Source organism: Drosophila miranda (genome assembly GCF_003369915.1).
Source record: "Drosophila miranda strain MSH22 chromosome Y unlocalized genomic scaffold, D.miranda_PacBio2.1 Contig_Y1_pilon, whole genome shotgun sequence".
NCBI classification, from domain to species: Eukaryota; Metazoa; Arthropoda; class Insecta; order Diptera; family Drosophilidae; genus Drosophila; species Drosophila miranda.
The window spans coordinates 37,113,438-37,141,052 of NW_022881603.1; the positions used below are offsets into that span (position 1 = coordinate 37,113,438).

Sequence of the window (27,615 nt, forward strand, 5' to 3'; positions counted from 1 at the left end):
AAATTTTTCGCTGTTAGATAATTATGAAAAAAACTATCCAAAACTAGACATAAATGAGGAAAATGTTCAAACCAAAAACGTTAAAGCAAATGAAGTTTTAAAAAAATACAGTTATGCGAGCAGGTTAGTGCAGAGACCTTTGGTTCCTGCACAAAAACCCCACTATCACTTAGAATCATATACCAGCGATTCTAATAATCACGTACCATTTTTTGAAAACAAAGAACTAAAAGAAAACAAATTTACCATTCAACAGATGGTTGACATGTTGTCTTGTTTAGTCGACTCAAATGATGTGTCACATCCATCAAAAAAAGTGACCAGTACAAATGATTACAATATGGAACATAATGCAGACAGAAAAATGAACAAACAGAGAGAAACGAACCTTTTTAAAACATCTAAATAAATATGAAATTTTTACAACATAACATTCAATCTATTAAAGCCAATAAAAACGACCTAGTATTCTACTTAAACAATGAAAACTTCGACTTTGCCATTCTGGCTGAAGTTTTCTCTCACGATCTCCGTTTTAGGAAACTAACTAACTTCAATATGTTAGAAAAACATAGAGAGGACGGTTATGGAGGAGTGGCGATTGCCTACAAAAAAGAATTAAGAGTTAAAAGACTGATATATGAGACAGAGCAAGATTTAATTATAGCAAGAACCATCAACAACAAAGATAAATTTCTTATCACCTCAGTATATTTTGAACCTTTGTTGTCTCTTGCATCCTTCAAGCAAGCGATTAACAATCTCCTTGAATATTTAGATGCATTCGGAAAAGTCATAATTGCAGGAGATTTTAACGCAAGACATACCTTTTCTGGAGACAGAACCAACAGTGGAAAGGGAACTTTTCTCATGCAAGCTATGTCAAATGCTGGCTACAGTCTAGCAAATGACCACAGTCTCACATTCAGAAGACACATCGACTCAACATCAGGGTCTGTACTCGATTTAACTTTCACAAAGGGTATTCATATAGAGAATTGGAAATGCGAAAAGTTTTACCTAGGAGGCAGCCACCATCACCCAATAACCTTTGAAACAGCAGGATATCAACACAAACTCAAAACTTTCCTTGCCAAAAACAGGCTACTGAAAAAGCTAAGCCAGTTTGAGGCCGACAAAGATATGGATAATTTAGCGAAGAACATCCAACAGGAAATAAAAGCAGCTACTTATGAAATCAAAAACAAATGTCCAAAATTATGGTGGGACGAGAATTTAGCCAAATTATTCAGGGAGTTTGCAGAGTCGCAGAAGAAGGCAGCTTCAGAACCCTCCTTTCAAAATTATTGTTCTGTTGTTAACCTCAAGGTTAAATGGAAAAAATCTGTTAAAATTGCCAAAAGAACTAGCTATGCCAGGAAGTTAACAGAGTTAAATGTAAAATCGAACTCAAGAGAAGCCTGGAGATTCCTCAGAAATCTAAAAAACTGTCAAGAGGACACCCCAGAAATTTTCACCCTGACAAAGCTGGGCCATACCTGGAATTCCTTAACGAACAAATAACCTCAGAAGCAAAGGATGTAGACGAAGAAATGTACTCAACCAAGAACAATGAAAATATTTTCTTTTCCTTGGAAGAGTTAGAGGCTGTGTTAGTCAGAAACAGAAAAACGGCAGGAGGAATTGATCACATCACATACGAGATGCTGAGTGCTCTTAACACTAGTATAAAGACAGAACTTGTACATTTTTACAACCGTCGAGTGGCTATGTGCGATTTCCCAGTCGAATGGAGATCTATCAGAATTGTACCAATACCGAAAAAAAACATGGATCTGACTGACTTAAAACATTTTCGACCCATATCCCTCATTTCGGTTCTAGCCAAGACAGTAAATGGCATGGTGAAAGCCAGGCTGGAAAAGCATATACAAGAAAACAAGATTATACCCTACAGATCTTATGCATACCAAAAGAACAAGTCTGCAGCGATGTGCATAAATGATGTCATCAATGTGGTAGCGGCAAAGAAAAAGAACAAGGAACACGTTACTCTTGTGGTTGTTGACCTCAACAATGCCTACAATTGTGTCAACCTGAAATTCTTAAAAAGACTAATGGAAAATGAGTGTTTTCCTAAAACATACATTGACTGGATCATCAGTTTTATGTCTATGAGACTACTAAAAATAGGGGAAGCTGTTCAGGTAGTTCAGGGAGGAATCCCACAGGGCTCTTGTCTGTCGCCCCTCCTTTTTAATGTATGCACAAAAAGACTACATCAGATCTGTGATAGAAATACTTATATGATGCAATTTGCAGATGACTTCGTTATAATCTCTCACAACAGAGAGTTTACTGTAGCGGTTGAAAACCTTAATAAAAAAACTAAATGACTTTAACCTTCTATGTGGTGATCTCGGTTTTAGCTTCAATCCAAGCAAATCTGCAGCAATGAATGTAGGAAAAAGACAGGTCAGAGCGGTAAATATTTCTGTTAGAAATGTGCCTATACCAAATCGAAAAGATATCCGTTTCTTAGGCAGAATGATTAGCGCAAACATGTCAAATGTCAGTCATGTAAAAATGGTTAAAGAACAAACAAAACGAGGGGGAACGTTGTGAGTTGCTGCGGACACCGCAACTCTACGGTTATACCCGATACTAAGTCAGTATGGCTCTCCTCCGGCAGACGCCGCTAATATTAAACGACACGACAAAGAGTGCGTGCGAGAGAGACAGAAAATCAGTCTGAGCGTGACGTCGGGCCACTGCAAATTGATTTGTTCCTATTGGCTATAAAAATGATCTGATCTGATACAGATTCAGCAATCTGATAGATATGGTCATTATCTATGATTTTTAGTTTTCTCGAATGTGCAATATTGTGGATGCAACAGATTTTCGTCCTTTGTGTGGGCGGAAGGGGGTGGGGCGAAATTTTGAGATTTACGTTTTATAGTAAAATCTAACAGGAGTGCGGATACCAAATTTGGTTACTCTAGCCTTAATAGTCTCTGAGATTTTTGAATATCCCCAGATTTTCGTCCTTTGCGGGGGCGGAAGGGGGTGTGGCGAAACTTTGAAACAAACTCGTCTCGGTCCGATATATTAGGAGTGTGAATACCAAATTTGGTTGCTCTAGCTTTTATAGTCTCTGAGATCTAGGCGCTAATGTTTTACTCTAAGCAAAGCCGCCTAAGCTACGTGTGTGTTAGAGAGAGACAGGGCGAGAAAAAATGAAATTGTTTTCTTGATGCTGGCTATAATAATAATACGATCCAATTCAGATTCCGCAGTCTTAAAGATATGGTCATTCTCTACAACTCTACGTTTTTGGTTTTCTCATATCTTTAAAATTGTGGATGCCACAGACTTTCGTCCTTTGTGGGGGCGGAAGTGGGCGGGGCGAAGTTTTGAAATATTTTTGTAGCAGTGACATATCACAGAAGTCTGGATCCAAAACATCGTTGCTCTAGCTCTTATAGTCTTTGAGCACTAGGCGCTGAAGGGGACGGACAGACGGACAGGGCTCAATCGACTCGGCTATTGATGCTGATCAAGAATATATATACTTTATGGGGTCGGAAACGATTCCTTCTGGACGTTACACACATCCACTTTTACCACAAATCTAATATACCCCAATACTCATTTTGAGTATCGGGTATAAAAATGCAACAGACTCCTCCAGCTTGCGACTACTATCAAATCAGGTCTAAAACCTAAAACAAGTACCAACATCTTCAAAGCTTTTATTAGAACAAAACAAGAATATGCTATCACAAGTTTTTCAGACATGGGATCTGGAGCAAGTAAAGATATAGAAATAGCGCAAGCTAAATCACTCAGAAGGTGTGTTGGGGTGCCACCTGACACAAGCAAACACGAAATTTTTGTCCTCGCTGGTGTAATGCCACCTGTTTTCAGGGCGAAATGGCTTACAGCCAAAGAACTGCTTAAAATTAAAAGGTTCAATCCAACAATGTTTGACGAGCTAATACGCTCAAAAGCGGATACGAGTTACACACGTACTTTAAGAGAATTTAATTCCATCTTTGTAAACACTCAAGAATGTGATAGTGTTAACACATGTAACAAAATCCATGTATTAGATAAATTTTTAACTAAGGGTAAAGAAGAATACTCGAATGAAGAAATAAAAACTATATTTAATGAGATTCTGAACAAGTACAGAAAGGACGACTGGAACATTCTATCAACAGATGCCTCAGTTACAGAAAGTACATGTGGCATAGGAATAGTAGAATGGCCTAGTGGAAATATCCACAAGTACAAAATAGAAAACAGATTATCCTCAGTTGGTGTCGAACTCGTAGGACTTAAAAAGGCCTGCGAACTATGTCTTAAATATAATTACAAAAAGGCTTTGATTTTAAGTGATGGATTAGGAGCTATTAATTTAATTAAAAATAAGAATACAGACTCGTACCTAGTGAATGATATTCACAACATAATTAACCAATCAGACATTCAGAAACTTGACATTCTATGGGTCCCTGGTCACAAGGGTGTGGCCATCAACGAAAAGACTGACATAGCAGCAAAGGCTGCTACAAGTGAGGGGTTTACAATAAATATAAAATACAGCTACAAGGAGGCTCAAAGAGAAATTAGGAACTTTTTAGTTTACAAATGGAATGAGGACTACAGGACGAAGTGTAGGACGAAGGGATCCAGCCTCATAGACATATTTCCAGACATACCCAGTAAACCCTGGCATTTTTCTCTTAAATGGAATGCTAAAAGCATCAAGACCATTAACAGACTTATGACGGGACACACATACGACAAAGTCTTCCTACACAGAATCAAAGCAATTGACTCAAATATCTGCGAAACGTGCAATGTAACTGAATATGCCGAACACCTGATCTTCGATTGCCAAAGATTTGCCGGGCTCAGAAGGAAATTCAAAATCTTTAAATATTAATTTACATCAATTATTAATAAAAAAAAGAGCCGCTACATCTCAGAGAGCTGGCAATCTTCATCAAAACTGCTGACTTAAACTTTTGACCCCTTTTTTCTTCATCATGTTATAAAGTAATTTCAGTTTATTTTCTAAAACAGTTAAGTAATTTTCCTCTTTTTTATATACCGACCTGTCAAACTCGCCAAACTACATCACCAGTATCTGATCAATGTGGCTACAGTGCTACGATCAAAATTCCGATCATCCATAAGATGATTTAAAACCAAAAAAAAAAAAAACGAGGGGAACGTTGTGAGTTGCAGCGGACACCGCAACTCTACAGTTATACCCGATACTAAGTCAGTATGGCTCTCCTCCGGCAGACGCCGCTAATATTGAACGACACGACAAAGAGTGCGTGCGAGAGAGACAGAAAATCAGTCTGAGCGTGACGTCGGGCGCTGCGTAGCCAGGGCAAATTGATTTGTTCCTTTTGGCTATAAAAATGATCTGATCTGGTCCAGATTCAGCAATCTGATAGATATGATCATTATCTTTGATTCTACGTTTTTAGTTTTCTCGTATCCTCAATATTGTGGATGCAACAGATTTTCGTCCTTTGTGGGGGCGGAAGGGGGTGGGGCGAAATTTTGAGATATACGTTTTAAAGTGAGATCTAACAGGAGTGCGGATACCAAGTTTGGTTACTCTAGCCTTAATAGTCTCTGAGATTTGTGAATATCCCCAGATTTTCATCCTTTGCGGGGGCGGAAGGGGGTGTGGCGAAATTTTGAAACAAACTCGTCTCGGTCCGATATATAAGGAGTGTGGATACGAAATTTGGTTGCTCTAGCTTTTATAGTCTCTGAGATCTAGGCGCTAATGTTTTACTCTAAGCAAAGCCGGCTATGCTACGTGTGTGTTAGAGAGAGCCAGGGCGAGAAAAAATGAAATTGTTTTCTTGATGCTGGCTATAATAATAATACGATCTTATTCAAATTCTGCAGTCTAAAAGATATGGTCATTTTCTACGATTCTGCGTTTTTTGGTTTTCTCGTATCTTTAAAATTGTCGATGCCACAGATTTTCGTCCTTTGTGGGGCGGAAGTGGGCGGGGCGAAGTTTTGAAATATTTTTGTAGCAGTGACATATCACAGAAGTCTGGATCCAAAACATCGTTGCTCTAGCTCTTATAGTCTTTGAGCACTAGGCGCTAATAGGGACGGACAGACGGACAGACGGACGGACGGACAGACGGACAGACAGACATGGCTCAATCGACTCGGCTATTGATGCTAATCAAGAATATATATACTTTATGGGGTCGGAAACGATTCCTTCTGGACGTTACACACATCCACTTTTACCACAAATCTAATATACCCCAATACTCAATTTGAGTATCGGGTACAAAAAAAAAAAAAAAAATTGCTTTCGGTTGAATACTAGCTAGCAACGACTATCAGCACTGAACACATATTTTTAACCGATAATCTAATCAATTTTATATAAAAGTGGCTAATTTTAAGTACCATCTTTATTGGCATTGTTTATAAAATAAGGTTTCAATAAGGTTAGGTTAGGTTAGGTTGAGGCGGCTGCCGGGCTCGCTCGGAACCCGTCACACTTAGGCCGGTTTCGGCCCGTTGTGATACCGCATAGGATCATTTCCTTCCTGCGTTGTGAGACTTCCTGTCAGAAATTACCCCAGCCAGCTGCACTCCCAAAGTTCGCTATCCTCCTGGGACATAGTTTGGACAACTCTGAGATGTCGTGTAGAAAGGCTGAGCCCAGGTGCTGTAGCCTTCTTCTGCTGAGAGCTGGGCAGGAGCAGAACAGATGTTCCACTGTCTCCTCCTCTTCCTCGTCTCTACAGCTGCGACAAAAATCGTTATGTGGGGCCCCCAGCCTGTTAGCGTGGGTGCCTATTAGCCAGTGTCCCGTGAGGGAACGTGTGACCACGCTGCACCTTTTCCTGCTTAACTTGAGGAGCTCGGAGGTGCGCTTCATGTCCATGGTCGGCCATGTTTGCCGAGTTGTGCGACATCGTGGCACTGTTTGCCACATATCGTTGTTTAGTCGCTTGTATTGCTCCCTTATAATGAGCTTACAGGTGGCCATTGGCATACAGATATCCTCCTTGTCTTGGAGAAGGGGGATTGTAGTGCCAGATCTGGCCAGCTCGTCCGCTATACAGTTGCCCTCGATGTCCCGGTGGCCCGGGACCCAAATCAGGCTAATAGCAAATTGCTGAGCCATCTCGTGCAGAGATTTGCGGCAGTCTGCCACGGTGGCCGAGTTCGAGGAAATCGCGCTCAGCGATTTGATCGCAGCCTGGCTGTCGCTATAAATGTTTAGCTTGGTTGCCGTGACGGCAGCCGCTTGTAGGCAGTCCAGAGCCTCCCTGATTGCTATGACTTCCGCTTGAAAGACACTGCAATGATCTGGGAGTCTGAAGGAATGCCTTATGCTTAGCTGTTCAGAGTAGATTCCCCCTCCGACTCTGTAGTCCAGCTTTGATCCATCTGTGAAGATGTTTATGGCCCCATCTGGGCCTGGGAGTCCCTCGAGCCATTCGTCTCTGTGAGGGATGATTGTGTCGAAGGGAGTGTCTGTGTACTCTCTTGGAACTTGGTAGTCTGTTTTTGAGGGGACGGTACTGCTATTATTTAATATGGCTGAGTGACCTATGCACTGTGTCACCCATTGATCTGAGTCTCTTAGACGTATTGCTGCTGCTTCTGCCCGTTCCTTTCCTGCGAGGTCAAGGCTCTGTAGGCATAGGATGGCATTTAGCGCATCATTTGGGGTGGTGCGAAGAGCTCCGCTGATGCATAGGGCGGCAGTCCGCTGGACTTTGCCCAGTTGCTTGGTGATCGCCCTTTTTGATAGGGCCGGCCACCACACCGTAACTCCGTAGAGTAGTATTGGTCTAACTATAGCTTGATATATCCATTGGACTATGCTTGGGATCATACCCCATCTTAGCCCAATAGCTTTTTTGCATGTGTAGAGTGCAGTCATTGCCTTCTTCACTCTGTCTTTGACATTCAGGTTCCAGCTAAGCTTCTTGTCAATTACCAACCCTAAGTAACTGGCACTGTCGCTAAAGGAGAGCCTGCATCCTTGTAGTATTGGAGGGTTGAGGGGCGGGACCTTGTATTTATTTGTGAATAGTACGAGTTCCGTTTTTGAGGGATTTACTCCCAGACCGCGCGATTCTGTCCAATCCGACAGTTGCGCTAGCTTTGTGGACATTAAGTCGCACAGTGTTTGGGGGTATTTCCCCGAAAAGATAATCGCAACGTCGTCCGCATAGGCCACGACATTGCAGCCCCCCCTTCTAGGTCACATAGAATCTTGTTGACTGCTATGTTCCACAGAAGAGGAGACAGGACACCACCTTGCGGGGTGCCTCTGTTGACACACCTTGACTGGGCGGACGATCCCATCGATGATGTCACCGTCCTGCATGTGAGCAATTGATCAATGAGCATCACCAAGTGACGGTCCACCCCCAGGTCAGTCAGGGCTTCTGTAATGGCGCCCGGTACAACGTTGTTGAAAGCTCCCTCAATATCGAGAAAGGCTATGAGTGAGTACTCTTTGTGATGCAGAGATTTCTCTACCGCTGAGATCACTTCATGAAGAGCCGTTTCCGTGGATTTTCCTTTCCGGTAGGCATGCTGTGCGCCTGACAGCAACTGAGGGTGTATAGTTGTCCTCAGTTGCAGCCCGACGAGTCTCTCAAAGGTTTTGAGAAGGAAGGACGATAGGCTGATTGGTCTAAAGTCTTTTGCAGCTGAGTGCGAGGCTTTCCCAGCTTTGGGAATGAAGACTATCTTTGCCTTAAGCCATGTTCGCGGGATTGTACCCACAGCCAGTATCTTCCTGAAGATACCTTGTAGCCAGTTGATGGCCGTATCCCCGGCCTTCTGAAGTTGGGCCGGGATTACCTGGTCTGGGCCTGGCGATTTGAACGGGTTGAAGCTGTTTATTGCCCAGCTTATGTTACCTTTTGTGAGGATGTGATCCATCGAGGTTACCGGTCCCTCTCCTGGAAGATGTGCCGTCTCGATGGTTGTGCACCCTGGAAAATGTGTGTCTAGTAGAATCTGCAGGGACTCCTCACTGGAGTTAGTCCACGTGCCGTCATTCCTTTTAAGATACCCTACCGAGGGGTTAGTTTTTGAGAGAATCTTGCGAAGCCTTGCGGCCTCTGACGTTTCCTCAATTTCCGAGCAAAATTTTTTCCTTGTTTCCTTTTTATATAGTGACAGACTGATTTTGTAGTCTGCCCAGTGGCTCTCCTCGTTCGCGCTTTTGGCCCTATTGAAGAGGGTCCTGCAGCTTTTACGTAGGATGTCTATTTGTTTTGACCACCAGGGGGGTTTCTTTTTCCCCCTAGGTTTGCTAGAGGGGCACGCTGCCGCGAAGGCTTTGTTGCATGCCTCTGTGAACCTGTTCACTAGGCGATCTAGGTCGTCTTTTGTGTCAGGGCATGATGGTGCTTTGGAGGGGAGTAAGTCCTCCAGGGCTGAGCTATATTTTTCCCAGTTGGCTTTCCTGGGATTAATATAGTCCTTAGGTTTCGGACACTCGAGGGATAGTGTGGTCTCGATGTATCTGTGGTCAGAGAAAGAGTGGTCATCAAGGACTTGCCAACTCTTGACTATGTCTAACAGGTTGGAAGACACTAGGGTGATGTCAATAACCTCCTGTCGATTTTTAATTATAAAAGTGGGGTCGTTGCCCCGATTACAAATAAGTAGATTTGAGTTGAGGATGAAGCTGAAAAGTGACTCACCCCTTACATTTGTGTTCGAGCTCCCCCATTGAGTGTGGTGAGCGTTGGCATCGCAACCTATTAATAGGTCTATGTCCGACCTCTCGCTGTCGCTGGCTAGTTTGCGAACCAGGTCGTTGGGAGGATCGTTTCCCTCATGGGCCATGTAGGACGACATCAGCCTTAGATGTGTCCCTTTCAGCTCTAGGCTTGCCGCCGTGTTGTCGCTATCGCTATAGTTATGGAGCAGAAAGATATTAAGGTGCTTTCTGGCGAGAATGCAGGTGCGGGTTTTACCTTCATGTTGAGCTACAATTATCTTGTACTCCTTCGACCCTAGTCCACAAACCTTGTCTCCCACTATCCAAGGTTCCTGGATCAGGGCTACGTCTGCTCCGCTCTCTTCGAGGCGGAGTATAAGAGCAGCGGATGCTGCCTTACAGTGGTGGAGATTGATCTGAAGGAGCCTCAAGGACATCCTTAGTGTTCTCCACCACTGTAATGTCGGCATCCGGATCGTCCTCGACTTCCTCGTGGCAACACATCGCCTCGAAGTCGCATCTCAGCGTGCCATCGGTGGAGTAGCCCTCTGGGTCTATCTCCGTGTGATCGTCGGGTGCTTCGATCTCCGAGGCAGCGTCCTGCTCAACTGGCTTGTCGACAGGACGCGCCTCGGCCGCCGCATCGGACTTGTAGACCTTTACGGTCACAGAGCTGAACCCAAAATTGAGCTCGCCTTTGGCAGCCTCAATCGGGGCCAGCGACTCTTTGTTGAGGACGACCACCGCCTGGTTTGTGGGGCCCTGTGTCGTCTCAACTTTGACCACCTTCCAATCTGCTGTTGGGAGGTGTGGGTTGCATCTTTGCAACATTTTTAGGATGCGCTCCGGCTCCTTCATGGAGGCGGGCACCCAGACTCTCGCCCTTGGTCTACTGGGCACTTCGCTCCAGTCTACAGCGACGAGCTTCGCCCCTGGGTAGACTTCCCCGACTTGCGCTACCGCTGCTTTGTACAGCTGTACGGAGCGCTCGTCTTCACAGGCTACGATTTTTATGCAGCCCTGGTACCAGCCCATGTCTTTGCAGACGGGGGGGGGTCCAGGCTGCTTTTCCAGCAGCTCGAAGCAGCGGTCGACCAGTGCCGCTTCCACCCACTTCCACTGGTTTCTAGGTATCCGGGAGTCCGCGCTGCCTTTGTCCAGGACGCCAATCAGCGTCCTTTCTCTGGCAATCTGCGCGAATGATGTGTTAGGCAGCACTCTGGAGCGCTTCGGTGTCGGCCCCGGAGTCTCTTGTGAGCGCTGCCTTTTTGGCTGAGGGGCTTCCTTCTTCGGTGCTTCCTTGCCAAAGTTCGGCAGCACCTTCGAGGCCCACTCAACCTTCTTTATCCATTTGTCCGTCGGGCTGGACATCTGGCTTGCGTTCTGCCGACGGAGTATATTGCCAGCACTCCTTCTATCGGCATATGTAAAAGATTTGGCTTGGACACTAGTAGATGGTGACTCATCACCCGCCACTTTACCAGCAGGCAGAGCAGCCGCAGGATTGCATAGCCACTCTGCCAAGGTATCGATTTTGGGAGCCAATTCACCACCCACCCCGACACCGGGATGGGACCCCTTTGGGCTCTCCCTAGCATCTTCCGCCGCGCAGGTTTTCCCTGCTGATTTGCGGGTCGGGCCAGGCCTTTGGGCCGCTGCCTTCCCCTGTTTGGGATTGCTCCCTGTTGGCATTTGGGGAGTGCCAGACTCATTTTTTTTGTTTTTAAATTCTTCCATTCTTTTCCCACGAGCTGCAGAGAAGGGGTACGGTCCGTCCGGGCAGAGATCCACGTTGCCCGGATAAGGCATACTTAGAACAGGGGGCTGCCAAGTCCCTGAGCTCTCCGTTAACGACTGGGCTAGTTTTATATACCGGGCCCCCAGCCAGGCTGACTCTCGGCACGGGTCGAATAACACTCTTAGTCCGGCCCGGTGTGAGCTGAATGTGGGGGGTTGGGATGTGGGTAGGTAGTGTGTAGGGATAGGGAGTGTGTGAGCTACTTATACGAGGCGGCACCACAAGCGCATCGTCAGTGTTGCTACTTCGCGAACACCCGCTGGCTGTCCGGGGCTGCTTATTTTCGGTACTCTCCCTAGGGATGTCCGATTATTCGCAGCTGACCTACCTATATGACCTGTATATAGGTAGGTCGTTCGCTATCCGCAACCTGCGACCCGTCCGGTGGCCTCAGCTAGGCCCCCTTTGAGCCACCTCACGAGCTCATCAGACCAGAAAGGTTTCAATAAAAAATGTCAACAATTTCCACTAAGTTTATTTCTTTACATGGTAACTACCCATTTGCTACATATTAAAACATTTTTATAAAGGGGTATATGTGTACTTTTCAAAATTGTTGGCCCGTTCTTTTCCATATAAGCCCCATGGAAGCGCCAGTGTGAAAAACCCCCGTTATGCATATTTTTACATTCCTTTTTTTTATATTTTTGAAAACATTGAGATTTTGATGGCAAGTGATCAAGATTTCGATGATTTCCCGCATTAATAATCGATGTGGCTCTAAATTGCATTTTTACACGACTTCTACATTGGGGCATTGGCTAAGAGGGTGAGTGCATAACCTTAATATACTGGAAAATACTATGGAAAGTATTTTTATATTTTGCAAGGTGTGTGAACCAGACATTGTGGCAAGAAAATTAGTGTACTAAGTGACTTGGCGATCAAATATACGGTCTGAAATATGCCACATATACCCACTTAAGACCCCTCTATTTAAACAGTCATTGTAGATACCTCCTATCCCTTCTTTTACTCACAAAAAAAAACCCACTATATCCACGATTTTCACTATTTTCGGTGCAATATTAAAATACCCCTTTGGCATACAATAGGCTAATCGTTCTGTGATTTGATATTATTAGCTTGCTAGGACTTTATAGCTGAACATGAAGTTTATCCGATTGATAGATTATTTTTATAAAATAGTAGCCAACTTTTGCTAGCCATTCTTATTGGATTTGTTTAGAATTTTCACGAGTTTTCAAAGTGAAAATTTTGAAAAATATACCGCTAAAAATTATTGTGTAAAAAAAGCACTACCTTTAAAAAAAACTGCATACAAAATACCAGATTAAATTGTTAAACAAATTCCAAGTCCCCAATCTATCAAAAAAAGTTTCCTTGCCAGGTAAAAAAGAGGTAAATATTATTATTATTAGTATTATTTTCCGCGGTCTAACTAGAGTTGTTATGCAGTTTAAATAAAGGGGCTTAAGTGGGCTAAGTTCGTTTTTTCATCGGTATGGCACGCTGAAAAGGCGCCATTCTTAAGAAGCGTCCCTCCATTTTTTTTTAACTCCTAAATAATTACATTGAGCCTGGGAAGCAGTTGGATCTTCCAACAGGACAACGATCCAAAGCACACCGCACATGTTGTGCGTGATTGGTTGCTGTATTATGCCCCAAGACAGTTTCGTTCACCACCCCAATCTCCAGAACTTAACCCAATCGAACATCTTTGGGACATTTTAGAAAGATTGGTACGGAAGTATAACATCAGTAGTCGGGAAAGCCTCAAAACCGCCCTCATTCGAGCTTGGGCCAAAGTTCCGCCCACAACAACCGAAAATTTGGTGGCATCGATGCCCCGACGACTACAGGCTGTAATAGATGCCAATGGTGGACCAACCTAATATTAAAAGTATAAAAAGTATTAATATTAAGATGACTTTGAGACTATAATACAAAAGCATAGAGGCTGTATGTACACTTTTTTCCGTGAACATTTTATGTTTTTTCGTTGTAACTTTAGTATACATCATTTTTGTTTAAGTTTTTTAAGTTTCTGAAATAATAATAACTTTAAGTGTCCTAAATAATGGCATACCAACTTTTTTAATTTTCATTGCGAAAACCCGAAATATTGAAAAATCGGTGCTGTATGTTGACTTTTTTCCTTGACTGTATAAACAATAACTCATATATTTGATTGCGCGTTGTGTGTAGTTCTCCTCTCCTTTCTTTAATATTCTTGGGCGAGAAAAGCGATTAAAAATACACCGACAACCGACAAGGCAGGCAGAGCGAGAATTGACAGGCGGCGGCGGCAGCGGCGAACCGACACCGACAGAGAGGGGAGTGTGTGCGTGCGTAACTTAACCGATGACATCGTAAATTCACGGAAAAGCAGGTAGGACAAAAGCAATTAAGCATTGGCCTTCCATGGGGCAGAATCGGGGTAAACCTTGGCGTTTCAAACCGATTGAATGTATGTGGTTTTAACAGGAATTTAATTTTACAAAGTAGGGCGTGTGTTCTTGCTGCTGGCAATGCTCTTGCCGTGACGTTGTTTGTTTTAGTTTTTTTAACCCCAATAAACACACGCACACACTTGTATTTATTCGGCGAATTTCGTGGGGTGTCTACTGCATTTATTAATACATATTCCAGGCTCTGTCGCAGCTGTCTAAAGACGTATTCTCTTTCTCGACACTTGACAAACACTTAATAAAGTTGAATGCTTATTTTTGCTTACTTTTATTATTCACTTTTATTTTCATACGTGCAATGGTAAACAGACACTCAGAAATATACCGAAACTACGTCACAAATTTCAAAATATGCCGAAAATATACTGACGTATTATTTGTATTCAAGCTGAATCAAATTGCTTTCGGTCACTTCCTTTTCATCAGCGAGCGAGACCGGTCGTGTTTTTTCTTAACAGTCTGAAAAGTGATTTTTTCCAAGCAACAAAGGCTTAATTAAAAGTGATTGTACAAATTGGATCATTGTTTATTTCATAGAAATCTTCATCAATATATAAATTATTCCTCTTTTCATTTCCCAAAGGAGAGGTAAGTCTTTGGCAATCTGGTTAAACCAGCAAGTATGGCGGACGCCGGGCACTCGGTGTCTGCCAAATTGAAACCCCCTGATCAGGTGGCAAAAAGCGGCAAAATTCAAACCCAAAAAACAATAGCAAAAAACTTCAGTGCTTTGTGTTCAGGTGTGAAAGAGGACATATTCGACAGCTTGACTAACGAAAAGTACCCAGCAAAAAAGATGCGCAAGGAACAAAAAAGCGACAACACCAATACAGTCATAAATAACAAAATTCTGATAGACGATGACAGTAACAAAATGGTGGAGGCTTCTGACGGTGTGACCGTTCACAATTCTCACACAAATGTCATAAATGGTTTTACTGGAAATACTGAAATGACTAAAACACTGAATAAAAATAATAACCCGATTATAAACCCATCAAATGTAGGCATCGAAAGAGAAACAGTGTTGTATAGTGAGTGCCACATCGGTGATGCGGCTGTACTAGTATCGACTAAGAGCAGTACCATCTTCGAAAACAAAAACACCAAAAATGGCTTATTCTTTTTTGAAAAAATAAGACACCTTAAAATCAAAGGAATTAAAGAAATCGTAGATCTTGCGCCACTCTATACAAGATTTATTTTAAGGTTTTCAGCGAAGCAAATGATTTAGTTTTAAATGAGGAGTTAAAAAAAATGAATTTAGTGGTATTTATACCAAAAGACTATGTGGAATCCTATGGAGTAATTAAAGGGGTGCCCCTCGGTTTTTCTGAGAATGAAATTATGGATAATATTACTTCTAACACTTACTCAATCCATCAAAATTTTTCGCTGTTAGATAATTATGAAAAAAACTATCCAAAACTAGACATAAATGAGGAAAATGTTCAAACCAAAAACGTTAAAGCAAATGAAGTTTTAAAAAAAACACAGTTATGGGAGCAGGTTAGTGCAGAGACCTTTGGTTCCTACACAAAAACCCCCCTATCACTTAGAATCATATACCAGCGATTCTAGTAATCACGTACCATTTTTTGAAAACAAAGAACTAAAAGAAAACAAATTTACTATTCAACAGATGGTTGACATGTTGTCTCGTTTAGTCGACTCAAATGATGTGTCACATCCATCAAAAAAAGTGACCAGTACAAATGATTACAATATGGAACATAATGCAGACAGAAAAATGAACAAACAGAGAGAAACGAACCTTTTTAAAACATCTAAATAAATATGAAATTTTTACAACATAACATTCAATCTATTAAAGCCAATAAAAACGACCTAGTATTCTACTTAAACAATGAAAACTTCGACTTTGCCATTCTGGCTGAAGTTTTCTCTCACGATCTCCGTTTTAGGAAACTAGCTAACTTCAATATGTTAGAAAAACATAGAGAGGACGGTTATGGAGGAGTGGCGATTGCCTACAAAAAAGAATTAAGAGTTAAAAGACTGATATATGAGACAGAGCAAGATTTAATTATAGCAAGAACCATCAACAACAAAGATAAATTTCTTATCACCTCAGTATATTTTGAACCTTTGTTGTCTCTTGCATCCTTCAAGCAAGCGATTAACAATCTCCTTGAATATTTAGATGCATTCGGAAAAGTCATAATTGCAGGAGATTTTAACGCAAGACATACCTTTTCTGGAGACAGAACCAACAGTGGAAAGGGAACTTTTCTCATGCAAGCTATGTCAAATGCTGGCTACAGTCTAGCAAATGACCACAGTCTCACATTCAGAAGACACATCGACTCAACATCAGGGTCTGTACTCGATTTAACTTTCACAAAGGGTATTCATATAGAGAATTGGAAATGCGAAAAGTTTTACCTAGGAGGCAGCCACCATCACCCAATAACCTTTGAAACAGCAGGATATCAACACAAACTCAAAACTTTCCTTGCCAAAAACAGGCTACTGAAAAAGCTAAGCCAGTTTGAGGCCGACAAAGATATGGATAATTTAGCGAAGAACATCCAACAGGAAATAAAAGCAGCTACTTATGAAATCAAAAACAAATGTCCAAAATTATGGTGGGACGAGAATTTAGCCAAATTATTCAGGGAGTTTGCAGAGTCGCAGAAGAAGGCAGCTTCAGAACCCTCCTTTCAAAATTATTGTTCTGTTGTTAACCTCAAGGTTAAATGGAAAAAATCTGTTAAAATTGCCAAAAGAACTAGCTATGCCAGGAAGTTAACAGAGTTAAATGTAAAATCGAACTCAAGAGAAGCCTGGAGATTCCTCAGAAATCTAAAAAACTGTCAAGAGGACACCCCAGAAATTTTCAACCCTGACAAAGCTGGGCCATACCTGGAATTCCTTAACGAACAAATAACCTCAGAAGCAAAGGATGTAGACGAAGAAATGTACTCAACCAAGAACAATGAAAATCCTTTCTTTTCCTTGGAAGAGTTAGAGGCTGTGTTAGTCAGAAACAGAAAAACGGCAGGAGGAATAGATCACATCACATACGAGATGCTGAGTGCTCTTAACACTAGTATAAAGACAGAACTTGTACATTTTTACAACCGTCGAGTGGCTATGTGCGATTTCCCAGTCGAATGGAGATCTATCAGAATTGTACCAATACCGAAAAAAAACATGGATCTGACTGACTTAAAACATTTTCGACCCATATCCCTCATTTCGGTTCTAGCCAAGACAGTAAATGGCATGGTGAAAGCCAGGCTGGAAAAGCATATACAAGAAAACAAGATTATACCCTACAGATCTTATGCATACCAAAAAAACAAGTCTGCAGCGATGTGCATAAATGATGTCATCAATGTGGTAGCGGCAAAGAAAAAGAACAAGGAACACGTTACTCTTGTGGTTGTTGACCTCAACAATGCCTACAATTGTGTCAACCTGAAATTCTTAAAAAGACTAATGGAAAATGAGTGTTTTCCTAAAACATACATTGACTGGATCATCAGTTTTATGTCTATGAGACTACTAAAAATAGGGGAAGCTGTTCAGGTAGTTCAGGGAGGAATCCCACAGGGCTCTTGTCTGTCGCCCCTCCTTTTTAATGTATACACAAAAAGACTACATCAGATCTGTGATAGAAATACTCATATGATGCAATTTGCAGATGACTTCGTTATAATCTCTCACAACAGAGAGTTTACTGTAGCGGTTGAAAACCTTAATAAAAAACTAAATGACTTTAACCTTCTATGTGGTGATCTCGGTTTTAGCTTCAATCCAAGCAAATCTGCAGCAATGAATGTAGGAAAAAGACAGGTCAGAGCGGTAAATATTTCTGTTAGAAATGTGCCTATACCAAATCGAAAAGATATCCGTTTCTTAGGCAGACTGATTAGCGCAAACATGTCAAATGTCAGTCATGTAAAAATGGTTAAAGAACAAACAAAACGAGGGGGAACGTTGTGAGTTGCTGCGGACACCGCAACTCTACGGTTATACCCGATACTAAGTCAGTATGGCTCTCCTCCGGCAGACGCCGCTAATATTAAACGACACGACAAAGAGTGCGTGCGAGAGAGACAGAAAATCAGTCTGAGCGTGACGTCGGGCGCTGCGTAGCCAGGGCAAATTGATTTGTTCCTTTTGGCTATAAAAATGATCTGATCTGGTCCAGATTCAGCAATCTGATAGATATGATCATTATCTTTGATTCTACGTTTTTAGTTTTCTCGTATCCTCAATATTGTGGATGCAACAGATTTTCGTCCTTTGTGGGGGCGGAAGGGGGTGGGGCGAAATTTTGAGATATACGTTTTAAAGTGAGATCTAACAGGAGTGCGGATACCAAGTTTGGTTACTCTAGCCTTAATAGTCTCTGAGATTTGTGAATATCCCCAGATTTTCATCCTTTGCGGGGCGGAAGGGGGTGTGGCGAAATTTTGAAACAAACTCGTCTCGGTCCGATATATAAGGAGTGTGGATACGAAATTTGGTTGCTCTAGCTTTTATAGTCTCTGAGATCTAGGCGCTAATGTTTTACTCTAAGCAAAGGCGGCTATGCTACGTGTGTGTTAGAGAGAGACAGGGCGAGAAAAAATGAAATTGTTTTCTTGATGCTGGCTATAATAATAATACGATCTTATTCAAATTCTGCAGTCTAAAAGATATGGTCATTCTCTACGATTCTGCGTTTTTTGGTTTTCTCGTATCTTTAAAATTGTCGATGCCACAGATTTTCGTCCTTTGTGGGGGCGGAAGTGGGGGGGGGGGAGTTTTGAAATATTTTTGTAGCAGTGACATATCACAGAAGTCTGGATCCAAAACATCGTTGCTCTAGCTCTTATAGTCTTTGAGCACTAGGCGCTAATAGGGACGGACAGACGGACAGACGGACGGACGGACAGACGGACAGACAGACATGGCTCAATCGACTCGGCTATTGATGCTAATCAAGAATATATATACTTTATGGGGTCGGAAACGATTCCTTCTGGACGTTACACACATCCACTTTTACCACAAATCTAATACTAGCTAGCAACGACTATCAGCACTGAACACATATTTTTAACCGATAATCTAATCAATTTTATATAAAAGTGGCTAATTTTAAGTACCATCTTTATTGGCATTGTTTATAAAATAAGGTTTCAATAAGGTTAGGTTAGGTTAGGTTGAGGCGGCTGCCGGGCTCGCTCGGAACCCGTCACACTTAGGCCGGTTTCGGCCCGTTGTGATACCGCATAGGATCATTTCCTTCCTGCGTTGTGAGACTTCCTGTCAGCAATTATCCCAGCCAGATGCTCTCACAAAGTTCGCTATCCTCCTGGGACATAGTTTGGACAACTCTGAGATGTCGTGTAGAAAGGCTGAGCCCAGGTGCTGTAGCGTTCTACTGCTGAGAGCTGGGCAGGAGCAGAACAGATGTTCCACTGTCTCCTCCTCTTCCTCGTCTCTACAGCTGCGACAAAAATCGTTATGTGGGGCCCCCAGCCTGTTAGCGTGGGTGCCTATTAGCCAGTGTCCCGTGAGGGAACGTGTGACCACGCTGCACCTTTTCCTGCTTAACTTGAGGAGCTCGGAGGTGCGCTTCATGTCCATGGTCGGCCATGTTTGCCGAGTTGTGCGACATCGTGGCACTGTTTGCCACATATCGTTGTTTAGTCGCTTGTATTGCTCCCTTATAATGAGCTTACAGGTGGCCATTGGCATACAGATATCCTCCTTGTCTTGGAGAAGGGGGATTGTAGTGCCAGATCTGGCCAGCTCGTCCGCTATACAGTTGCCCTCGATGTCCCGGTGGCCCGGGACCCAAATCAGGCTAATAGCAAATTGCTGAGCCATCTCGTGCAGAGATTTGCGGCAGTCTGCCACGGTGGCCGAGTTCGAGGAAATCGCGCTCAGCGATTTGATCGCAGCCTGGCTGTCGCTATAAATGTTTAGCTTGGTTGCCGTGACGGCAGCCGCTTGTAGGCAGTCCAGAGCCTCCCTGATTGCTATGACTTCCGCTTGAAAGACACTGCAATGATCTGGGAGTCTGAAGGAATGCCTTATGCTTAGCTGTTCAGAGTAGATTCCCCCTCCGACTCTGTAGTCCAGCTTTGATCCATCTGTGAAGATGTTTATGGCCCCATCTGGGCCTGGGAGTCCCTCGAGCCATTCGTCTCTGTGAGGGATGATTGTGTCGAAGGGAGTGTCTGTGTACTCTCTTGGAACTTGGTAGTCTGTTTTTGAGGGGACGGTACTGCTATTATTTAATATGGCTGAGTGACCTATGCACTGTGTCACCCATTGATCTGAGTCTCTTAGACGTATTGCTGCTGCTTCTGCCCGTTCCTTTCCTGCGAGGTCAAGGCTCTGTAGGCATAGGATGGCATTTAGCGCATCATTTGGGGTGGTGCGAAGAGCTCCGCTGATGCATAGGGCGGCAGTCCGCTGGACTTTGCCCAGTTGCTTGGTGATCGCCCTTTTTGATAGGGCCGGCCACCACACCGTAACTCCGTAGAGTAGTATTGGTCTAACTATAGCTTGATATATCCATTGGACTATGCTTGGGATCATACCCCATCTTAGCCCAATAGCTTTTTTGCATGTGTAGAGTGCAGTCATTGCCTTCTTCACTCTGTCTTTGACATTCAGGTTCCAGCTAAGCTTCTTGTCAATTACCAACCCTAAGTAACTGGCACTGTCGCTAAAGGAGAGCCTGCATCCTTGTAGTATTGGAGGGTTGAGGGGCGGGACCTTGTATTTATTTGTGAATAGTACGAGTTCCGTTTTTGAGGGATTTACTCCCAGACCGCGCGATTCTGTCCAATCCGACAGTTGCGCTAGCTTTGTGGACATTAAGTCGCACAGTGTTTGGGGGTATTTCCCCGAGAAGATAATCGCAACGTCGTCCGCATAGGCCACGACATTGCAGCCCCCCCTTCTAGGTCACATAGAATCTTGTTGACTGCTATGTTCCACAGAAGAGGAGACAGGACACCACCTTGCGGGGTGCCTCTGTTGACACACCTTGACTGGGCGGACGATCCCATCGATGATGTCACCGTCCTGCATGTGAGCAATTGATCAATGAGCATCACCAAGTGACGGTCCACCCCCAGGTCAGTCAGGGCTTCTGTAATGGCGCCCGGTACAACGTTGTTGAAAGCTCCCTCAATATCGAGAAAGGCTATGAGTGAGTACTCTTTGTGATGCAGAGATTTCTCTACCGCTGAGATCACTTCATGAAGAGCCGTTTCCGTGGATTTTCCTTTCCGGTAGGCATGCTGTGCGCCTGACAGCAACTGAGGGTGTATAGTTGTCCTCAGTTGCAGCCCGACGAGTCTCTCAAAGGTTTTGAGAAGGAAGGACGATAGGCTGATTGGTCTAAAGTCTTTTGCAGCTGAGTGCGAGGCTTTCCCAGCTTTGGGAATGAAGACTATCTTTGCCTTAAGCCATGTTCGCGGGATTGTACCCACAGCCAGTATCTTCCTGAAGATACCTTGTAGCCAGTTGATGGCCGTATCCCCGGCCTTCTGAAGTTGGGCCGGGATTACCTGGTCTGGGCCTGGCGATTTGAACGGGTTGAAGCTGTTTATTGCCCAGCTTATGTTACCTTTTGTGAGGATGTGATCCATCGAGGTTACCGGTCCCTCTCCTGGAAGATGTGCCGTCTCGATGGTTGTGCACCCTGGAAAATGTGTGTCTAGTAGAATCTGCAGGGACTCCTCACTGGAGTTAGTCCACGTGCCGTCATTCCTTTTAAGATACCCTACCGAGGGGTTAGTTTTTGAGAGAATCTTGCGAAGCCTTGCGGCCTCTGACGTTTCCTCAATTTCCGAGCAAAATTTTTTCCTTGTTTCCTTTTTATATAGTGACAGACTGATTTTGTAGTCTGCCCAGTGGCTCTCCTCGTTCGCGCTTTTGGCCCTATTGAAGAGGGTCCTGCAGCTTTTACGTAGGATGTCTATTTGTTTTGACCACCAGGGGGGTTTCTTTTTCCCCCTAGGTTTGCTAGAGGGGCACGCTGCCGCGAAGGCTTTGTTGCATGCCTCTGTGAACCTGTTCACTAGGCGATCTAGGTCGTCTTTTGTGTCAGGGCATGATGGTGCTTTGGAGGGGAGTAAGTCCTCCAGGGCTGAGCTATATTTTTCCCAGTTGGCTTTCCTGGGATTAATATAGTCCTTAGGTTTCGGACACTCGAGGGATAGTGTGGTCTCGATGTATCTGTGGTCAGAGAAAGAGTGGTCATCAAGGACTTGCCAACTCTTGACTATGTCTAACAGGTTGGAAGACACTAGGGTGATGTCAATAACCTCCTGTCGATTTTTAATTATAAAAGTGGGGTCGTTGCCCCGATTACAAATAAGTAGATTTGAGTTGAGGATGAAGCTGAAAAGTGACTCACCCCTTACATTTGTGTTCGAGCTCCCCCATTGAGTGTGGTGAGCGTTGGCATCGCAACCTATTAATAGGTCTATGTCCGACCTCTCGCTGTCGCTGGCTAGTTTGCGAACCAGGTCGTTGGGAGGATCGTTTCCCTCATGGGCCATGTAGGACGACATCAGCCTTAGATGTGTCCCTTTCAGCTCTAGGCTTGCCGCCGTGTTGTCGCTATCGCTATAGTTATGGAGCAGAAAGATATTAAGGTGCTTTCTGGCGAGAATGCAGGTGCGGGTTTTACCTTCATGTTGAGCTACAATTATCTTGTACTCCTTCGACCCTAGTCCACAAACCTTGTCTCCCACTATCCAAGGTTCCTGGATCAGGGCTACGTCTGCTCCGCTCTCTTCGAGGCGGAGTATAAGAGCAGCGGATGCTGCCTTACAGTGGTGGAGATTGATCTGAAGGAGCCTCAAGGACATCCTTAGTGTTCTCCACCACTGTAATGTCGGCATCCGGATCGTCCTCGACTTCCTCGTGGCAACACATCGCCTCGAAGTCGCATCTCAGCGTGCCATCGGTGGAGTAGCCCTCTGGGTCTATCTCCGTGTGATCGTCGGGTGCTTCGATCTCCGAGGCAGCGTCCTGCTCAACTGGCTTGTCGACAGGACGCGCCTCGGCCGCCGCATCGGACTTGTAGACCTTTACGGTCACAGAGCTGAACCCAAAATTGAGCTCGCCTTTGGCAGCCTCAATCGGGGCCAGCGACTCTTTGTTGAGGACGACCACCGCCTGGTTTGTGGGGCCCTGTGTCGTCTCAACTTTGACCACCTTCCAATCTGCTGTTGGGAGGTGTGGGTTGCATCTTTGCAACATTTTTAGGATGCGCTCCGGCTCCTTCATGGAGGCGGGCACCCAGACTCTCGCCCTTGGTCTACTGGGCACTTCGCTCCAGTCTACAGCGACGAGCTTCGCCCCTGGGTAGACTTCCCCGACTTGCGCTACCGCTGCTTTGTACAGCTGTACGGAGCGCTCGTCTTCACAGGCTACGATTTTTATGCAGCCCTGGTACCAGCTCATGTCTTTGCAGACGGGGGGGTCCAGGCTGCTTTTCCAGCAGCTCGAAGCAGCGGTCGGCCAGTGCCGCTTCCACCCACTTCCACTGGTTTCTAGGTATCCGGGAGTCCGCGCTGCCTTTGTCCAGGACGCCAATCAGCGTCCTTTCTCTGGCAATCTGCGCGAATGATGTGTTAGGCAGCACTCTGGAGCGCTTCGGTGTCGGCCCCGGAGTCTCTTGTGAGCGCTGCCTTTTTGGCTGAGGGGCTTCCTTCTTCGATGCTTCCTTGCCAAAGTTCGGCAGCACCTTCGAGGCCCACTCAACCTTCTTTATCCATTTGTCCGTCGGGCTGGACATCTGGCTTGCGTTCTGCCGACGGAGTATATTGCCAGCACTCCTTCTATCGGCATATGTAAAAGATTTGGCTTGGACACTAGTAGATGGTGACTCATCACCCGCCACTTTACCAGCAGGCAGAGCAGCCGCAGGATTGCATAGCCACTCTGCCAAGGTATCGATTTTGGGAGCCAATTCACCACCCACCCCGACACCGGGATGGGACCCCTTTGGGCTCTCCCTAGCATCTTCCGCCGCGCAGGTTTTCCCTGCTGATTTGCGGGTCGGGCCAGGCCTTTGGGCCGCTGCCTTCCCCTGTTTGGGATTGCTCCCTGTTGGCATTTGGGGAGTGCCAGACTCATTTTTTTTGTTTTTAAATTCTTCCATTCTTTTCCCACGAGCTGCAGAGAAGGGGTACGGTCCGTCCGGGCAGAGATCCACGTTGCCCGGATAAGGCATACTTAGAACAGGGGGCTGCCAAGTCCCTGAGCTCTCCGTTAACGACTGGGCTAGTTTTATATACCGGGCCCCCAGCCAGGCTGACTCTCGGCACGGGTCGAATAACACTCTTAGTCCGGCCCGGTGTGAGCTGAATGTGGGGGGTTGGGATGTGGGTAGGTAGTGTGTGGGGATAGGGGAGTGTGTGAGCTACTTATACGAGGCGGCACCACAAGCGCATCGTCAGTGTTGCTACTTCGCGAACACCCGCTGGCTGTCCGGGGCTGCTTATTTTCGGTACTCTCCCTAGGGATGTCCGATTATTCGCAGCTGACCTACCTATATGACCTGTATATAGGTAGGTCGTTCGCTATCCGCAACCTGCGACCCGTCCGGTGGCCTCAGCTAGGCCCCCTTTGAGCCACCTCACGAGCTCATCAGACCAGAAAGGTTTCAATAAAAAATGTCAACAATTTCCACTAAGTTTATTTCTTTACATGGTAACTACCCATTTGCTACATATTAAAACATTTTTATAAAGGGGTATATGTGTACTTTTCAAAATTGTTGGCCCGTTCTTTTCCATATAAGCCCCATGGAAGCGCCAGTGTGAAAAACCCCCGTTATGCATATTTTTACATTCCTTTTTTTTATATTTTTGAAAACATTGAGATTTTGATGGCAAGTGATCAAGATTTCGATGATTTCCCGCATTAATAATCGATTGGCTAAGAGGGTGAGTGCATAACCTTAATATACTGGAAAATACTATGGAAAGTATTTTTATATTTTGCAAGGTGTGTGAACCAGACATTGTGGCAAGAAAATTAGTGTACTAAGTGACTTGGCGATCAAATATACGGTCTGAAATATGCCACATATACCCACTTAAGACCCCTCTATTTAAACAGTCATTGTAGATACCTCCTATCCCTTCTTTTACTCACAAAAAAAAACCCACTATATCCACGATTTTCACTATTTTCGGTGCAATATTAAAATACCCCTTTGGCATACAATAGGCTAATCGTTCTGTGATTTGATATTATTAGCTTGCTAGGACTTTATAGCTGAACATGAAGTTTATCCGATTGATAGATTATTTTTATAAAATAGTAGCCAACTTTTGCTAGTCATTCTTATTGGATTTGTTTAGAATTTTCACGAGTTTTCAAAGTGAAAATTTTGAAAAATATACCGCTAAAAATTATTGTGTAAAAAAAGCACTACCTTTAAAAAAAACTGCATACAAAATACCAGATTAAATTGTTAAACAAATTCCAAGTCCCCAATCTATCAAAAAAAGTTTCCTTGCCAGGTAAAAAAGAGGTAAATATTATTATTATTAGTATTATTTTCCGCGGTCTAACTAGAGTTGTTATGCAGTTTAAATAAAGGGGCTTAAGTGGGCTAAGTTCGTTTTTTCATCGGTATGGCACGCTGAAAAGGCGCCATTCTTAAGAAGCGTCCCTCCATTTTTTTTTAACTCCTAAATAATTACATTGAGCCTGGGAAGCAGTTGGATCTTCCAACAGGACAACGATCCAAAGCACACCGCACATGTTGTGCGTGATTGGTTGCTGTATTATGCCCCAAGACAGCTTCGTTCACCACCCCAATCTCCAGAACTTAACCCAATCGAACATCTTTGGGACATTTTAGAAAGATTGGTACGGAAGTATAACATCAGTAGTCGGGAAAGCCTCAAAACCGCCCTCATTCGAGCTTGGGCCAAAGTTCCGCCCACAACAACCGAAAATTTGGTGGCATCGATGCCCCGACGACTACAGGCTGTAATAGATGCCAATGGTGGACCAACCAAATATTAAAAGTATAAAAAGTATTAATATTAAGATGACTTTGAGACTATAATACAAAAGCATAGAGGCTGTATGTACACTTTTTTCCGTGAACATTTTATGTTTTTTCGTTGTAACTTTAGTATACATAATTTTTGTTTAAGTTTTTTTTCTGAAATAATAATAACTTTAAGTGTCCTAAATAATGGCATACCAACTTTTTTAATTTTCATTGCGAAAACCCGAAATATTGAAAAATCGGTGCTGTATGTTGACTTTTTTCCTTGACTGTATAAACAATAACTCATATATTTGATTGCGCGTTGTGTGTAGTTCTCCTCTCCTTTCTTTAATATTCTTGGGCGAGAAAAGCGATTAAAAATACACCGACAACCGACAAGGCAGGCAGAGCGAGAATTGACAGGCGGTGGCGGCAGCGGCGAACCGACACCGACAGAGAGGGGAGTGTGTGCGTGCGTAACTTAACCGATGACATCGTAAATTCACGGAAAAGCAGGTAGGACAAAAGCAATTAAGCATTGGCCTTCCATGGGGCAGAATCGGGGTAAACCTTGGCGTTTCAAACCGATTGAATGTATGTGGTTTTAACAGGAATTTAATTTTACAAAGTAGGGCGTGTGTTCTTGCTGCTGGCAATGCTCTTGCCGTGACGTTGTTTGTTTTAGTTTTTTTAACCCCAATAAACACACGCACACACTTGTATTTATTCGGCGAATTTCGTGGGGTGTCTACTGCATTTATTAATACATATTCCAGGCTCTGTCGCAGCTGTCTAAAGACGTATTCTCTTTCTCGACACTTGACACACACTTAATAAAGTTGAATGCTTATTTTTGCTTACTTTTATTATTCACTTTTATTTTCATACGTGCAATGGTAAACAGACACTCAGAAATATACCGAAACTACGTCACAAATTTCAAAATATGCCGAAAATATACTGACGTATTATTTGTATTCAAGCTGAATCAAATTGCTTTCGGTCACTTCCTTTTCATCAGCGAGCGAGACCGGTCGTGTTTTTTCTTAACAGTCTGAAAAGTGATTTTTTCCAAGCAACAAAGGCTTAATTAAAAGTGATTGTACAAATTGGATCATTGTTAATTTCATAGAAATCTTCATCAATATATAAATTATTCCTCTTTTCATTTCCCAAAGGAGAGGTAAGTCTTTGGCAATCTAGTTAAACCAGCAAGTATGGCGGACGCCGGTCACTCGGTGTCTGCCAAATTGAAACCCCCTGATCAGGTGGCAAAAAGCGGCAAAATTCAAACCCAAAAAACAATAGCAAAAAACTTCAGTGCTTTGTGTTCAGGTGTGAAATAGGACATATTCGACAGCTTGACTAACGAAAAGTACCCAGCAAAAAAGATGCGCAAGGAACAAAAAAGCGACAACACCAATACAGTCATAAATAACAAAATTCTGATAGACGATGACAGTAACAAAATGGTGGAGGCTTCTGACGGTGTGACCGTTCACAATTCTCACACAAATGTCATAAATGGTTTTACTGGAAATACTGAAATGACTAAAACACTGAATAAAAATAATAACCCGATTATAAACCCATCAAATGTAGGCATCGAAAGAGAAACAGTGTTGTATAGTGAGTGCCACATCGGTGATGCGGCTGT

The 27,615-nt window shown here is 43.8% G+C and overlaps 3 long non-coding RNA genes across 3 annotated transcripts; 2 read left to right on the forward strand and 1 right to left on the reverse strand.

The window, feature by feature from the left end:
• The first annotated feature begins 6,325 nt into the window (after positions 1-6,325).
• On the forward strand, positions 6,326-12,252 carry LOC117191184. The gene is made up of 2 exons (XR_004473969.1): positions 6,326-6,459; positions 11,962-12,252. It is a non-coding gene; the product is annotated as an uncharacterized LOC117191184 (long non-coding RNA).
• Positions 12,253-13,527: 1,275 nt separating this feature from the next.
• LOC117191185 lies at positions 13,528-14,389 on the reverse strand. Its single transcript, XR_004473970.1, has 2 exons — positions 14,221-14,389; positions 13,528-13,715 (listed from the first exon to the last, which is right to left on the reverse strand). It is a non-coding gene; the product is annotated as an uncharacterized LOC117191185 (long non-coding RNA).
• Positions 14,390-18,992: 4,603 nt separating this feature from the next.
• Positions 18,993-26,704, forward strand: LOC117191168. The gene is made up of 3 exons (XR_004473949.1): positions 18,993-19,107; positions 24,609-25,487; positions 25,545-26,704. It is a non-coding gene; the product is annotated as an uncharacterized LOC117191168 (long non-coding RNA).
• Positions 26,705-27,615: the final 911 nt, after the last annotated feature.